Below are 17,671 nucleotides of genomic sequence, written 5' to 3'. Positions count from 1 at the left end.
ACATAACCAACTGAAGCGATGTGGTCACATCGTTTAGCTTAAGTGGCCTCGCCTAACTCCTATGGGACATAAGTCATTCACTTGCATTATATTATTATTGACTCACTTTTAACTCGCATTATTGAAACACTTGGATAAGACTTGAATCTCTGTGTGTGTGTGTGTTGCCTTGATAACAACTTTAAGCCTACCTCAATATAATAAGTGCCTGTTTTTGGTAGTATAGGTCAACATTGTATCCTACCCACCTGGAACTGAAGTTATATAACCAACCATACATGTTGTAAATCAATCATTGAATATCCTTTTGTAATGAAATGGCTGCGGTTCTTTTGACAATACAGGTGACAATATTAGGTCCCGTGTGGCTCAGTTGGTAGAGCATGTCGCCAGGGTTGTGGGTTCGATTCCCACGGGGGAACAGTATGAATTGTGTGCACTCACTACTGTAAGTTTCTCTGAAATAAGAGCGTCTGCTAAGTGACTAAAATGGAGATAATATTGGGTTGGATAATTCCAATAATGTTGCGGCAATGTACTTTGTTCGGAGACGAGCGTGCATTACTCATGCCCCTGTTCTGATGAGGTTCGAGGCACATGAAAGACTTTCCCATGTGCTGTCTCATGCCCCTGCAGGGCTTTCTCTCCGCCACGGACTTTATTGCCTGTGAGCTAGTGCCTTTTTTTTGTTTTACGGGTTAGCTGACAGGACACATCTCATTCAGGTCTGTTTGTCAAGACGTCGCAGCTATACAAACGCTCTGATCTCATGATTTATGTAAGGAGCGGTCGGTCCATGAAGAATGCGCCTTGGTGGCAGTCTATACCTAAGGTCTTTCTCAACAGTTATTTCTATTTTCAAGTTCATGCAAGGTCACTGCCATAGAAAACATAGCCCACCCTGAAAACAAACTTTTTCCCTCCGCTGTCATCCCGTAGTATGGCCTATTGTGATCAAAGCACGAGTTACCATACACACTCCCAGTGCACCAACAACACACTGGCGCACTTGGCAAGAGATGACGGTTGACCTCCCCTGCTGTTGAAATTGGTTGGGATTTGGGTAAACAACAGTAGCAGTGTTGTGTAAGAGTTGTGGCTCACCACTTACGTGTTTGATCCCCACCCAGCTGAAGTATCCCCTGGGCTGCAGTGACAAACGGTTTGGCTTTCTTCCTAACTGATTTCATCTAACCACAGGTAAACCTGAGAGCTGCCTCCCATCCACCCTCCCCTTTTGTCTGGAGTCAGCTAACTTGTCACTCCTCTGCACGGACTGACTTGTTGGAATGGGGCTAATGTAGTGCTAGGTGGTATACCGTGTTTGATTGTCAATGTAGCACCTGCAACAATGTTGATGACTACAATGCTGTTTTCACTTTGCTATTAGCTTGTGTTTCTTACATCGGCAAACAGCTAGTTTATCTTTTCTTAGCAAGTTGTGGCTAAATCGTGTTATCCGCTAATGCTAATCGCTAGCTAATAAATGTACTGAGTCGGCGCAAACGTAGCTAGTTATACAACCTGATACCAGTGATGGTGTAGGCCTAAATCAGCAGGTTGTTTGTGCAACAGGTATCTAATAAATCAAAGAGGATTAGGCAAAGCATGAAAACGATAACTACATGAAGTGGCTAAGATAACATTTTAATGTAGCCGAAGATTATAGGGTCCCCTAGGAAACACGGACTAAGATTTTGGTTCCTACCCTGTCACAAACTCCTCCTTGGCATTTTCATTCGTTGTCGTGTCAAACACGGTATTCGATAATCATTCAATTTCCATGATTCCAAAAGTTCAAGTGTATTGATCTAAATCGCAAGTCAAATCGCATTTGCAACATTCGGTTAAAAATAAGGCCTAGATTTTTCGCTGATTATCGTGCAGCACAGAAATGCTCTCAAATGAGTGCAGGAAATGCAGAAATTTATGAAAAATAAAGACAATTGTTGGTTTAAGTTTAATTGAACAGTATAAAACAATCAGAATGGTGAGAGACCCATTGAAATCACTTAAAATGTGTTGCTATCCTGGGTTACGCACTACTCATAAAGCACATTTTCTAATTTGTATTATTCAAAAACAAAATACAGTCAAATTAGAAAAATACCGTAATATGATATTTTGGCCATATCGCCCAGCCCTAAGCTAACTTGCTCTAAAGCAATTTTAGGGAAAAAACATTATTTCGAAATAATATAGATTTGTATAGATGTGTGTAGTATTGCTTACTAGGTGTGTCCAATCAACTTTGTAACCACTCCCTCTTCAAGTTAGGGCTAATTGGAAACGCTGTTCAAAAGAGGACATTGTATTATTTCTTTGTACTCCCTGACGATTTTCGGATTTTTAAAACCTTGTTTCTATTGAACATGCCATAACAAATAAAGTTATTTTAATTAATTATATTTAGAGTGCCTTGGTCCTCCTTTCTTTTTGACGACCAATTTACCCCTTTTCCCAAAGAGCACCTTCTATCTACCAAAATGTACTATTGTGTACCTTAGTAGCGCTTCCCTTCCTCCTCTTTCTACGAAATAATATAGATAATTTTATTTTTTTATTTTTATTTTTTACAAATGGCAAACCTTGTAGGTGGGTCGGATCAGTCATAGTTTTGCGTCTCCACCGATGGCTTTATCCCTAAGTTGTATTATCATAACCATTCAACCTTTCTCATAGTGAAACCACTGGAGTAAGCCAACACAACTCTGGTCTCGTGTTTCCTTTGGCTATTTTAAAATGGGGGGTGTCGTCGTTTGAACTTAAGTGACTCCACTCGCATCCTCTACCTGTTATGGGCTTCCTTTTTAAACAGCAAAAAAACAGATCGATGACTACATTTTGTCACCATGACCGAATCCGTGATCACACTGACTGCGTTTTTGTAAACATTCCCGGGAAAAGCTACTGGTTGGCGTGCTGAATGGGATCAGTGTATAAGGTGGCAGCACCAAAATGAACTTGTCACCAAGCTAAAGTAGCAGATGCCTTCTCTATTTTTACTGCCCTGAATAAAATACTTTATGATTTATGAGCCATAAGTGTCTCCTGCTGTCTGGTATAGAGGGTGAATTTGATCTAGATCAGGTATGTGGCCCACATTTTATGGCAAGAAACAAACTATTCTATTCTATTACTGATTTCATTAGCAATTTTTGCGCATCAAGTCCAAGTCATACGAAAGTATCTAAAATGTATTGTGAAGCTCAACAAAGTCACGTATAGATGATTTGAACATGATGCGTGAAAAATACTAATATCGGTACCATGACTTGAATGGGATCTGTGCCACAAAAAAAACCCGTTAGCATTTGGAAACCGTGTCGGGGGAAACTAAACCAAAGCATGGATTACTGCCATACCCTGTCCATAGACTGCTGGCTGAGTTAGGAAACCATTTTGTAATTTGGGTGACCTAGCCCTTTGTGCAGCTCATACAATGATGGTGCTTTTTCTGTCCCAACAACGACAATGAAATAAAATTGTTCAGGTTTCATTTTCAACCAATACCCCCTCCTTACTACTTCTGAAGTAAAAAAGATGTTGAGCCTATACCCCCCAGAGTATAATTGCTAACCGGCCACAGTGTATCTCCTATAGGGAGGCCTCCCGAGCTACAATTAATTTCACTATCCTTTTCTAAGCATCTTATTAAGGAGCACACGTAAGTATGTCATTTTGAGGGGATTACATGGTGCCTCCACCGCAGGCCATGTCTGCGAGGCCTGATGGACGTGACACAAGCCTGGCACTCTGTTTTTTGCTTTACGACTTGGGGAGGAAAGGGGGCTGGCCATCATGGCAAAGGGTGATATAAAGAAATATATATATATATATATATATATATATATATATATATATATATATATATATATAAACTTACGTAAGACGAGACCCTGTTCCTAGAATATGCCTTCTCCTTGCCAGCTGAGTGAGAATGTTAATCTTGGCAAACGTCTCCACATCATGACTGCTGCCCTTTTCTTGACACCCTGTTGTGGCCAATCGAGGTGGCTCTGATGAGACATGGAGAATCTCCCAGTTGTCAGTGGTCACATCATAAAGGCAAGAAGTATTTTTTTTTTGTAACATTTTTTTTTACCTTAACTATGAAGTCAGTTAAGAACAAATTCTTATTTACAAAAGGCCTCGCATCACAGGAAGAGACAACACTACATAAACGGAGTAAGTAGCAGATGAGATGTGGATTAGGGCCTAACCCCTGGTTTTACACGTCTCCGCGTTGAAAGGGGAGCCGTGGCACCTCCATACCAGAGGGGAAGCCCCTAATTGAGGCGCTGATCCTGTGATAATGATCTAATAAATACAGAGGATTGTTAGGGGCCAGGCGCTACGTTAGTCCTCTTAACTACTGACCTGGCACCTGACCTGGCACCACTACTTACTCCTTCACATGGAGTTTGATGGTGACATCACACAAATCAAATTGTATTGATTTGATTTTACACACCCGGCCTCTTTACCGTCTCATGTGCCCATTAGTTCCAGGGGGTGAACACTCGCTCCTTGGCAAGCCAGGATTCTCCTCCATTTAACGAGCATCCTAGATGGAAGTTAGTTTAGTGGAACATGTTAGCCTAATTTTGTTTTTATTTATTCAACTTTTATTTACCTAGGCAAGTCGGTTAAGAACGTTCTTATTTACAATAATATAGCTCCGTCAGACTTCAGTAGGGTCTAACGTGTGTGTGCAAACTCTCGTCACTCAGATCCAAAACATCTACAGGAATGTATACCTTTCCACACACACACACACACACACACACACACACACACACACACACACACACACACATGCTCTCATTCCAGCCTGGCTACCAAGACCCCCAGTGTGTCTCAAGTGTGTCTGCTGATGTGAGTAACTACAGGCCCATTAGTACACACACACACACACACACACACACACACACACACACACACATGCTCTCATTCCAGCCTGGCTACCAAGACCCCAAAAGTGTCTCAAGAGTAACTACACCTGTGGTGTCAAAGGTTGTTGAAAAGTGTGTAGCAGAACAACTGATTGCCCACCTCAACAACAGCCCCTTCACATTACACTCCATGTAGTTTGGCTTCAGAGCGAAACACTCCACAGAAACGGCCAACTGCTTTCTTCTGGAAAATGTGAAGTCCAAGATGGACAAAGGGGGCGTTGTTGGGGCTGTGTTTCTGGACCTAAGGAAGGCTTTTGATACTGTTAACCATGAGATTCTCAACACAAAATTGTTCAAGTTCAACTTTTCCCCCGATGCCTTGAGATGGATGAAATCATACCTTGAAGGCAGAACTCAGTGTGTCATAGTGAGCAATGAGCTGTCGCCCACTCTTAGCTATGATGTGGGCGTGCCCCAAGGGTCAATACTGGGGCCCCACCTGTTCAGCCTGTACATTAATGATCTGCCTTCTGTCTGTACTGGGTCTGAAGTTCAAATGTATGCAGATGATACAGTGATATATGTGCATGCAAATTGCAAACAACAAGCTGCACAAGAACTCACTACTGTAATGGTCCAGGTTACAAAGTGGCTCAGTGAATTCGTGTTTGCATCTCAATGTGAAAAAAACTTTGCATGTTCTTCACAAAGAGGGCAACATATGCTACTGAGCCAGATGTCTGTGTCAGGGGAGAAGCTCCAGGTGGTATCTGATTTTAATTACCTTGGCATCATACTTGATTCCAACCTCTTTTAAAAATAATGTGAAAAAGGTAATTCAGATAACCAAATTCAACCTAGCTAATTTCCGATTTATACGAAATTGACTACAGAGGTAGCAAAACTGTACTTCAAATCTATGATACTCCCTCACTTAACATACTGCTTGACTAGTTGGGCCCAAGCTTGCTGTACAACATTAAAACCTATTCAGTCTGTCTACAAACAGGCTCTCAAAGTGCTTGATAGGAAGCCCCCAATAGCCATCATCACTGTTACATCCTCAGAAAGCATGAGCTCCTGAGTTGGGAAAATCGTAAATGGCCTAAATGGCCTGGCTCTCCACTCAGTATTTTTGTTAAACAGAAAACCCAAACATATGGCAGCAGATCCACAAGGTCTGCCATGAGAGGTGACAGTATAGTTCCCTTAAGGAAAAGCACCTTTAGGAAAGCTGTGTGTGTACTCGGCCGAGGATTATGCAACAGGACAGTGATCGAGCTGGCCGGCATCAGGTTTCTATTAAAGCCTCTTCAGGATCGGACGCTTTTTCCCAATTTTTGCCTAAAATAACATACCCAAACCTAACTGCTTGTAACTCAGTCCCTGAAGCAAGGATATGCATATTCTTGGTACCATTTGAAAGGAAACACTTTGAAGTTTAAGGAAATGTGAAAGGAATGTAGGAGAATGTAACACAATAGATCTGGTAAAAGAAAAAGAAAAAAACGTTCTTCTGTATTTTCTTTGAAATGCAAGAGAAAGGCCATCATGTATTATTCCGGCCCAGCTGAAATTAAGATTTTGGCCACTAGAGGGCAGCAGTGTATGTGCAAAGTTTTAGACTGATCCAATGAACCATTGTATCTCTTAAAAATGTTGTATTAAGACTGCCCAAATGTGCCTAATTTGTTTATTAATAACTTTTCATGTTCGAAACTGTGCCCTCTCAAACAATAGCATGGTATTATTTCATTATAATAGCTACTGTAAATTGGACAGTGCAGTTAGATCAACAAGAATTTAAGCTTTCTGCCAATAGAAATGTCTATGTCCTGGGAAATGTTTTTGTTACTTATGACCTCATGCTAATCGCATTATCTTACGTTAGCTCAACGTCCCGCACCGATTCTTAAGAAGTTGAGGCCTGTTTACAGAATAGCCTTGGGAAGGACAAGGCTCATGACTGATTTTGCTCTGGAAAATAGCATGGGCCAGTGATCTGATGTACAGGCATTGGGCGGTTGAGGCTCTTTGTTTCTTTTGTGTCAACCATTCCTCATTTACAGTAGATGACGTCCTAACAATGCAGCCTCGGGGGGAAAAAACGCTTGTTCAGTGGAACCCGTTCATCCAGATTCCACATCCTTCAATTGTTATTGTCTCAATTCATGCCGTCTTTCCAAGGAAGAAGGGGCCAGGGTTCCGTTGTAGAAGCACGGTACTTCAGTTTCACTAACGCCCGGACCAGAAAGACCATTTCCATAGACGGCCACATAGAGAAGTCAGATTTGAACATTCTTAATAGAGCTGCCCAAGTCGATCCCAGGCTGTCACAGCCGGCTGTGACCGGTAGCCCCATAGGGCAGCGCATAATTGGCCTAGCGCAGTCTGGGTTGCGGGGGGGGGGGGGGGTCATCGCCCTCTAGCGACTCCTTGTGGCGGGCCTGTAAGCTGACTTCGGTCGTCAGTCGAACTGTTTCCTCCGACACATTGGTGCGGCTGGCTTCCGGATTGAGCAGGCAGTGTGTTGAGGCAGCGCGGCTTGGTGGGTCATGTTTTGGAGGACGCATGTCTCGACCTTCGCCTCTGCCGAACCCGTTGAGTTGCAGCGACGAGACAAGATCGTAACTACCAATTGGATGTCATGAAATTAGGGAGGAAAAGGGGGTACAATTACAAAAAATATCTAAATCCTAAGACACTTTAGTCGTCACCATGGTGCACAAAACAGACATTGAATTATTCAAATAATTGTAGCTGAGAAAATACTATACATGGAACCAACATTTTTCATTGAGAGCTTAATGGAAACAATAAATTGCAAGGCTGTCTTTTAATTTTTTTTAACAAATGCGTTTTCTCTCGCTTTGCAGTTTCTGACACACAGGTGCGCCTGGCACCTACTAACAAACCCCGTTCAAAGGCACTTAAATATTTTGTCTTGGTCATTCACCCTCTGAATGGCACACAAACAAGATACATGTCTCAAGGCTTAAAAATCCTACTTTAACCTTTCTCCTCCCCTTCATCTACACTGATTGAAATGGATTTAACAAGTCACGTCAATAAGGGATCTTAGCTTTCACCTAGTCACTGTCATGGAAAGAGCAGTTGTCCTTAATGTTTTGTATACTCAGTGCATATCTACAGGAACAAGACAGATCCTGCTTCTGTTGTTTAAAACCTGTTGAGGATAGGGGGTGCTGTTTTCACTTTTGGGGAAAATCGTTCCCAATTTAAACGGCCTCGTACTCAATTCTTGCTCGTACAATATGCATATTATTATTACTATTGGATAGAAAACACTCTCTAGTTTCTAAAACCGTTTGAATTTTGTCTGTGGGTCAAACACAACTCATTTGGCAGCACACTTTGTGACCAGGAAGTGGAAAGTCTGAAATCGATGCTGTGTTCAAGTCGCTGCCTATAAATGGGCATGATACGTATGACTATACGTGCACGTCATACACCTTCCCCTGGATGTCAAGAGGAAGTGAGAGGAAAAAGGAGTTGATTATCTCTGTCTGACGTTGAATGAGCCCTCTTGGAACAACGTGTCCCCCATTTTCTGTTGTCTGCAAGGCACGTGGGGGGACCTGTTATTGCCTACTGGAAACCTGTTGTTATGGGCGAATATGAGCCCCGGCTTTGAATTTATTTGATACATGTTACAATATCATCCTAAAGTATGCTTTTTCAATATAGTTTCATTAGATTATTGAACTTTATTCGGGACGTTCGGCGTGTTGCGTTGTTCGACTTTGTTGACGTTGGAGAGCTTAGCGCTGCATGGCCAGTGTGCTTGCTAATTCAAGAGGGAAAAAGAACGTTCTGAATCCAAAACAACGACGGTTCTGGACAAAGGACCCATTGTACAACATTCTGATAGAAGATCAGCAAAAGTAGGAACCATTTTGTGATGCTATTTCATATATCTGTCGAACTGTGTACTAGTAGCTTTGCGCTCAGGTTTTGGTTATTCCCTTACCATAACTAAGTCTTATGTCGTAATGAAGATATTTTTAGAATTCTAACACTGCGATTGCATTAAGAACTAATGGATCTATCGTTTCTTATACAACATGTATTTTTTTGTAATGTTTATGAATAGCTATTTGGTCAGAATAGGTGAGAGTCTAATAGAAATATCTGCACATTCTGGGAAAAAGATGCTACGTTAGCACGTTATGCTACGTTATGCTACGTTGTATAACCACGGATTTCAGCTCTAAATATGCACATTTTCGAACAAAACATAAGTGTATGTATAACCTGATGTTACAGGACTGTCATCTGAGGAAGGTTTATGAAGGTTAGTGAAATTTAATATCTTTTGCTGGTTTATTCGCTAACGCTAACGTGCCTATTGCTATCGCTAACGTGCCTTGATGAATGAATGCGGTAGTGTGGTAGGCTATTGTAGTAAGCTAATATAATGCTATATTGTGTTTTCGCTGTAAAACACTTAGAAAATCTGAAATATTGGCTGTATTCACAAGATCTTTGTCTTTAATTTGCTATACACCATGTATTTTTCAGAAATGTTTTATGATGAGTATTTCGGTATGTCACGTTGGTGTCTGTAATAATTCTGGCTGCTTTCGGTGCAATTTCTGATTGTAGCCGCAATGTAAACTATGATTTATACCTGAAATATGCACATTTTTCGAACAAAACATAGATTTATTGTATAACATGTTATAAGACTGTCATCTGATTAAGTTGTTTCTTGGTTTCTTTGGTTTGTTCTAGGTTAGTTTGGTTGATTTTGTGCATGCTACCTGTGCTGTGAAAAATGTCTGTGCTTTTTTTCTATTTGTTGGTGAGCTAACATAAATATATATTGTGTTTTCCCTGTAAAACATTTAAAAAATCGGACATGTTGGCTGGATTCACAAGATGTGTGTCTTTCATTTGCTGTATTGGACTTGTTAATGTGTGAAAGTTAAATATTTCTAAAAAATATTTTTTGAATTTCGCGCTCTGCCTTTTCAGTGGAATGTGGGAGGAGTTCCGCTAGCGGAACCCCAGTCCTAGAAAGGTTAATAGCCTACTGTTTCAGTGAGCACCAAGCCTCACGCAACCACATGTTGGATAAAGCAATTTTTAATCTTTGCAATGCTGTAGTAAAGGCTTTTTGTTAGAACAGTTACTTATTTTGTGTTTACACTTCCAAATGGTCAGAAATTATAATATTGTAATGTAAGAGCACTTGTTTGTCACATATAATACGCACGCTTTTCTCACACCTTTTTCTTGAACTCCTTCTCCTTATTGTTTATTATTAAGATCATTAAATGAGGCTTAGTATTGCAGCTTTGTATAACCACCATCGAGCTGTAGGCCTAACACGGAACCCAAACTGGCTGCGCGCATGAGCCATTTTGCATACATTTATTTTGTCCCCCCACACCAAACGCAATCACGACACGCAGGTTAAAATATCAAAACAAACTCTGTACCAATTATATTAATTTGGGGACAGGTCGAAAGGCATTAAACATTTCTGGCAATTTAGCTAGCTAGCTTGCACTTGCTAGCTAATGTGTCCTATTTAGCTAGCTTGCTGTTGCTAGCTAATGTGTCCTATTTAGCTAGCTTGCTGTTGCTAGCTAATTTGTCCTGGGATATGAACATTGAGTTGTGCATTTCAGGTAAAATAATAACAAGGTCCTCTACTCTGCCAATTAATCCACACATAAAACGGTCAACTGAATCGTTTCTAGTCATCTCTCTTCCTTCCAGGCTTTTTCTTCTCTTGACTTTATATTGCGATTGGCAACTTTCATAAATTAGGTGCATTACCGCCACTGACCTCGCTCGTCTTTCAGTCACCCACGTGGGTATAACCAATGAGGAGATGGCATGTGGGTACCTGCTTCTATAAACCAATGAGGAGATGGGAGAGGCAGGACTTGCAGCGCGTTCTGCGTCAGAAATAGAACTGACTTGAAAAGATCATTGGCGCACGCAATAATTGAATAGATTTCTAAATTTATTTTGGTGTGGTCAGCCTGTAAGAGCGCATCCTGTTTAGCTGTCTTAATATCGTAATATAACTTAGATCTATATGTCATTATATAGGCTACTGTACCAATCATTCATTCGTTCATGTCATCACACAGCTTATGAGTCATTCATGATTTGAAATGCAATCAAACATTTTAGTTTTAAAATGAAATAACAAAGGGAGCCTTGAATAATTAGCCTAAACTGTTCCATGTCGGCAATTACATTCACAAATACGACTGTTTTTAGTCTTTGCTATAATAAAGGCATACAGGACCCACACTGATGTGCAGGGACTCTGGGGGTAAGCCACATTTTTTACATTTTATTTACACAGTTCAAAATGGTCCCAAAAGATTATATTGTATTCTAACAGCACCTGTTTGGCACACATGATATGCGCGCACTGCTTGTTCCTTACCTTCCTCCTCCAAATTTCTTCCACAAATGTGACTTCCCTTTCCCTCCTGAGCAACCAGTAAACATTCCCATTTCGAGTTTGTTTTTCACGTCCTCCGCATCAATTTTTCTGACGTTGCAGTGTTTAGAGTTTATAGCCAATTTATATGTGATTATGATAGGCATAGATCAGTCCCCATTGATCATGTGCATGCGATGCATACGTGTCACGTAAAGAGAGCAAGGATTGAGACTGTTTTGGAAAAACAAAGAGGATTTCGGGATCTTTTCAAATTTCAGCAACATGGACTGCGTGATAAACACTGATGTTCTCTGGTGGTCGCTGCAGCAGGAAGTAGGGAAAGACAACGGGTGCTAGTCACAGGCACTAGCAGTAAAACAAATGTTATTACTTCAGCAAACTGCTCTTAACATCAGACAAGCTCAGTGCATGTGTTTTTTTTATTAATACACATCGGGTGTGTCTATACATGGAAATATACACGTTTAATCGATTGGTCGAAAAAACAGACAACTCTAGTCTGGGCCAGCCCTATCCTGTGTGTGTGTGTGTGTGTGTGTGTGTGTGGGCTAGTTGCTGTGCTGTCCAGGTGTCAAGTCAGTCTTTTGGCTGACCTCCGCCTCGTGTGTGCGTTTTCCCAAAATCTGTCCTCCCACTCCCCATGGAACGGGTATCATAACAAACCCGTAACCAACCCAGCGGCTCAACCGCTGCTCATTGCATTCCCTTCAAACTAAAGAGCATCTTACAATCAAATAAGGTTAGAAACCCCAGTTGGAGGATTCTGTCAACTTATTCCCTGTTTATTCCAGAAACCCTCCTACCAGGATTTCTGCAAATCCAGAGATTTTTTTCTTTTCTTTTCCCAACCCTACAGTCAAACTGGAGTGCAAAGGTTAAGTTGATTCCCCCAACCCAATGCTGACTCTACCGGAGTATCAGTATTAGTTGGATCTGACTCAAAAACAAGCTTGAACCTAATGTATAGAAGCAGGGTTTGAATTGCGGTGGTGCAAAGCGCATCTATAACAACCTACAGAATCAGGGCACCCATGTAGGCAGTCAAAATGGAACATAGGCCTTTCATAAGGAGTAAAAATAACGCTGGTACAGACTTACTATTGTCAGGGCAACCCCCAGAGTCCCTGCACATCAGTGTGGGCCCTGTATGTTAATGTTCCCCCTGGCTAAATATTAGCCCAATAGACCAGGTTTATACTGGGCTCGTTACTTAGGTGTTCACACTACGAGAGCGAGGGAGAGGTTTTGAGAAAATACCCTCAGCTAGACCTTTTACTGTAACCTTTTGAAGGCTGCGGGGGCGAGCTTTGCTTGAGATTCACCCCCACTCCGAGCATTGCAGTGTGAGGAGATGTATCGGCCAATGTGATATGTAGTCACGTGAGAGGTGATGTACGAGGTTTTAAGGTCAGGACGTTTCCGGCACTATGTATATACTGACGTTTGCCAGAGAAATCCCTATGCTTAGCATTCACGCTTGCTGTTTGTACTTATCCGTATCGATATCAACAACACCATAGCAAAATGAGTGCGCAGACTTGGTCCGGTGCGGAGACCAAGATTTTGATCTCCATTTGGTCAAGCGATCAGATTCTTGCGAGGTTGTTGCAATGTTACAGAAAGAAACAGCGTTGCTTGAACATGGCCACCATCGTTTTGTGGAAGCAGCGCCAGACATGAAATATGCGTATCGCCGGGCCAAAGATGAGAATGGACTGAGTGGTATTGGCAGAGAGGCCTGTCCTTTTTATAGGGAATTGAACAATTTCCTCATCACGCAACCTGCCTCCATCCCTCCCCACATTATGGAGTCCAGGGTAACTGCAGCGGATGAAGAGCAAGAATTTGGCAAGTACTTTTTTATTTATTTGTGTAATCGTAGCTAAGAAAAGTCATCTGTGTCCTAATGTATTAGCCAGATGGCTAGCTAGTTCTAAGTTATATGAATCGAAAGTATCACTACTTGACGTTGTTGTCTGCTAGCTGGCTGCTAACAAAACGTTGCTAGCCTGTTTTTGTAAACTTTGCTTATCACTCCCACCCAAATGCTTGTAATGACTATGAGCTAGTTGCCATTGAGTTATTTCACCACAACTTTACATCGTGGAATGCTAGCTGCTTGCTTACAAAAGTCACTGTTCATAGTGAATGTATCCTGTTGGGTAACTTTGCTTATCAATCTCTCCCACACAGACTCTGACGAAAAGCCACGCAGCAAGACCAGCCCCGGGTCCCGTCAGTAGCCCCAACTCTGAGCAGTCTGCCCCTAGTTTCCCTCAAGTCCAACCAACTCATCTCTTGACTCGAGGAGTGCGGGCCAGCAAAATACCTCTTGCAGGTATAGGACAGTATAACATGTTATTTTACTTGATGTTTTGTTGGTGACGCCACATTAACTTATGTATCGACATTTTTTAATTGTTGATTTGGCTGACAGTAATCGCTTTCTTGTTCACTCCAGGTGGCAGAGCATCCAGAAAGACGCAATACAGCGAAAAGGCTGCAAGGGAGAATATAAAGGAGCTTGGTGAATTCACCATGTGGTCTCAAGAAAGGCAGGTCGAGATGGACTGGCAGCTTGTGTTCAACTTTTCTGCCGTTATGTAGTGTATGCTCGGAAGCGCTGGCCTGATACCCCACGCACCTGCTCCTCAGCAGGCTCCTGTGCAGAGCCAATCCAGGATGTCACTGCTTCAGGGTCAGGAGCCAGCGTACAGCAGCACTCCTGTATGGCTTCAGACCACCATCTCAAAGACAATCCAGCCTGGGAACAACAATTATTATTATTATTGGCTGTTTCCCATTTCACCCTGAACAGACAACACACTGAAGAAAGCGAAAGCTGAAACGACTGCATGTTATTCTCGTAATGAATTAAATAAACATGTATATACAGTGCTAGTTGAATGAGTAGGTGTATCCAAACTTTTAAGAGTTTCCTTATTTTCACTATTTTCTACATTGTAGAATCATATTGTAGACAAACTATGAAATAACACCCATGGAATCATGTAGTAACCAAAAGTGTTAAACAAATCAAAAATATATTTTATATTTGAGATTCTTCAAAGTAGCCACCCGTTGCCTTGACGATAGCTCTGCACACTCTTGGCATTCTACTAACAAGTTTCTGTACAGCACTTTGAGATATCAGCTGATGTAAGAAGGGCTATATAAATAAATTTGATTTGATTACCTTGACTGGTGGTCGACGACCCCTTGTTGAATAATCAAATCAAAGTTTATTTGTCACTTGCGCCGAATACAACAGGTGTAGTAGACCTTACAGTGAAATGCTTACTTACAGGCTCTAACCAACAGTGCAAAAAAAAAGGTATTAGGTAATTAAAGAAATAAAAACAACAGTAAAAAAAAAAGTGAAAAATTACAGTAGCGAGGCTATATACAGGCACCGGTTAGTTGGGCTGATTGAAGTAGTATGTAGATATGGTTAAAGTGACATTTGCATATATGATAAACCGAGAGTAGCAGTAGCGTAAAAGCCAACCCTTCCGATATAAGTAGTCTGTGTGACTGTCGAGTGGTGGGCTTATGACGGGTAAATGGGACCCGACTAGGGCACCTACACATTGAGGTAATCCAAGATCAAGTTGCCTGAATCCCCGGGCGGTGTCCTCTGTGCATTTCTGGGTTATCCTTACACTTGAGCACAGTAGCAAAGCATACTGTGTGCATACTTTTATATATATATATGTGGACACCCTTTCAAATGAGTAGATTCGGTTATTTCAGCCACACCCGTTGCTGACCGGTGTATTGAAAAATCTTAACACAAAGACATGCAGTCTCCATAGACACACATTGGCAGTAGAATGGCCTTACTGAAGAGCTCAGTGACGTTCAACGTGGCACTGTCATAGGACGCCATCTTTCCAACAAGTCAGTTCGTCAAATTTATGCCCTGCTAGAGCTGCCCCGGTCAACTGTAAGTGCTGTTATTGTGAAGTGGAAACGTCTCTAGGAGCAACAACGGCTCAGCCGCGAAGTGGTAGGCTACAGAAGTGTATAAAAATCTTTCGTCACAAAACTCACTACCGAGTTCCAAACTGCCTCTGGAAGTGATGTCAGCACAAGGACTGTTCGTCGGGAGCTTCGTGAAATGGGTTCCCATGGCCGAGCAGCACATACATGCAGAAGATCACCATGCGCAATGCCAAGCATCGGCTGGAGTGTTGTAAAGCTCGCCACCATTGGACTATGGAGCAGTGGAAACGCTTTCTCTGGAGTGATGAATAACACTTCACCATCTGGTAGTCTGACGAACAAATCTGGGTTTGGCGGAGGCCAGGAGAACGCACCCTGCCTGAACGTATAGTGCCAACTGTAATGTTTGGTGGAAGAGGAATAATGGTCTGGGGCTGTTATTCATGGTTCGGGCTAGGCGTCACAAATGCTCTACTGGCTGAATGGAAGCAAGTTCCCGCAGCAATGTTCCAACATCTAATGGAAAGCCTTCCCAGAAGAGTGGAGGCTGTTATAGCAGCAAAGGGGGGGACCAACTCCATATTAATGCCCATGATTTTGGAATGAGATGTTCGACGACCAGATGTCCACATACTTTTGGTCATGTAGTGTACTTCTTGACGGGTAGAACAGACTTACCTGTAGCCAAAATTACATGTACTTGTCTCTGTATGGACCTCCTTTAAGGCCATGTGTCAATGTCGCTATTCATTTAAAAACCTACCTAACAGGAATGTCAACATTTATACCATCAGCAGCACTTGTTCCCTGGAGAGCGCCATGCTAAGGAAAACGCTAAATACGTCAGCCAGTGAGTTTATACACATTCCAGGTCATGGGGCTACGTGCGTTCATGCCGCTTCAAGCCCCCCAAACCCCCTCTCGGTACATGATGTTCCCGTTGCTTATGTAAATTGAAAAGTTTATGTACGTATTATGTAAATTGGAAACTTTTTTATTTTTTATTTTTAAGTTATGCACACAAAAAAATACAAAAAAGAATACATAAACCTAACAGACGGGGGGGGGGGGTATTACATATCAAGATTACTTGTCAATTTGTTAAATACTTTTATGGTGCGTATTGTTTTTACATTTTACTGATCATGTCAAAATAGAATTTAAACATTATCTTAAATAGTGTGAAGAGGGGTTTGTCCACTTCATTTTATGGATAAGGAATCTTCCATGAAAGATAAACAAATGAACATTGAAACTTTGTTACGATGCCTCTGCTTCGCCTCTCTTCAATCTGAATAAGCTCTAAATGTTCCCCCTGGCTCTCTGTTTGTAAAGGTAAACATTAGCTCAATAGCCCTCACAGTACCCCTAGAAGACTGCCCTCCGGGCAGGTTTGTACTGGGCTGTTTACTTACATAATGGGCACCATCAATTAAGATAGTGGAGAAGCAAAGCTGGTTTATAACAATGTTGTTGTTTTTTTGTTTTTTTTGTCTTGCGTGACGATTTTATATTTACCATGCAGGACCATTGTCCCTTTTAGTCGTCTGGTCTTGAGTGAACAAATGGCTAGACATGAATGGTCTATTTAACATTAACGTACCTGATTAACTAGGCTTCTGTTCTGTTTGACATAGTTCATAGTCAACTGAAGTCGTTTTTTGTTGACTTTGATTTAGGTGAGGATAATGGCTAACTCTGACGACATCTGCTTTAGGTGAGGATGATGTCGTCAGCAGAGTTATTAGCCATCTGGTTAAAGTGAGGATAATGGCTAACTCTGGAGACGTGGTTTAGATGAGGATAATGGCTAATAACTCTGGAGATGTGGTTTAGATGAGGATAATCGCTAATAACTCTGGAGACGTGGTTTAGATGAGGATAATGGCTAATCACTCTGGAGACGTGGTTTAGATGATGGAGACGTGGTTTAGATGAGGATAATGGCTAATAACTCAGCTGACATCATCTGGTATAGCGACTGTAGTGCAGCTGTTGAGAAGAAGAGGCCCATATGCGGTAAACTCCTAGTATAAATAAGGTTTCCCCCATATGCTGTAAACTCTGTCGATAGGCCTTAATTTGAGCCAGTGGCCCCGTACTACTATGGCTGACCTTGTAAAACAACACATTTCATTGCTTTTGCTCAATAAAATGTTTTAAACTTTGCGACTGGTGTGAGGAGTATAAACATAACAAATACATCGCAGATCATACTTGCAAAGACTAGGCCGCTATAGCGGGTAGAAGCGTTGAGCCAGTAACCGAAGGCAGTTAACCCACTGTTCCCCGGGCGACCGAAGACATGGATGTCGATTTTTAAGGCAACCCTCCGCACCTCTCTAATACAGAGGGGTTGGGTTAAATGCGGAAG

The 17,671-nt window shown here is 41.8% G+C and overlaps 1 protein-coding gene across 2 annotated transcripts in view; it reads left to right on the top strand.

Moving 5' to 3' along the window:
- Nucleotides 1–17,671, top strand: part of LOC139539446 (TSC22 domain family protein 2-like) — a 52,649-nt gene that overhangs the window by 19,396 nt on the left and 15,582 nt on the right. Inside the window, exons 2-3 of one of the 2 annotated variants that reach the window (XR_011667946.1) lie at nt 13,546–13,690; nt 13,814–16,274. The exons of the other annotated variant lie outside the window; for it this stretch is intronic. The gene's annotated coding sequence lies outside the window, so the exon portion shown is untranslated. Of the gene's footprint in view, nt 1–13,545; nt 13,691–13,813; nt 16,275–17,671 lie in introns of those variants that run through there. 2 annotated transcript variants of the gene reach the window in all.

This window comes from Salvelinus alpinus, chromosome 15, assembly GCF_045679555.1.
Source record: "Salvelinus alpinus chromosome 15, SLU_Salpinus.1, whole genome shotgun sequence".
In the NCBI taxonomy this organism is placed as follows: Eukaryota; Metazoa; Chordata; class Actinopteri; order Salmoniformes; family Salmonidae; genus Salvelinus; species Salvelinus alpinus.
Note: the sequence above shows the minus strand (reverse complement) of the source record. Positions and strands in the feature narration are given on the sequence as shown.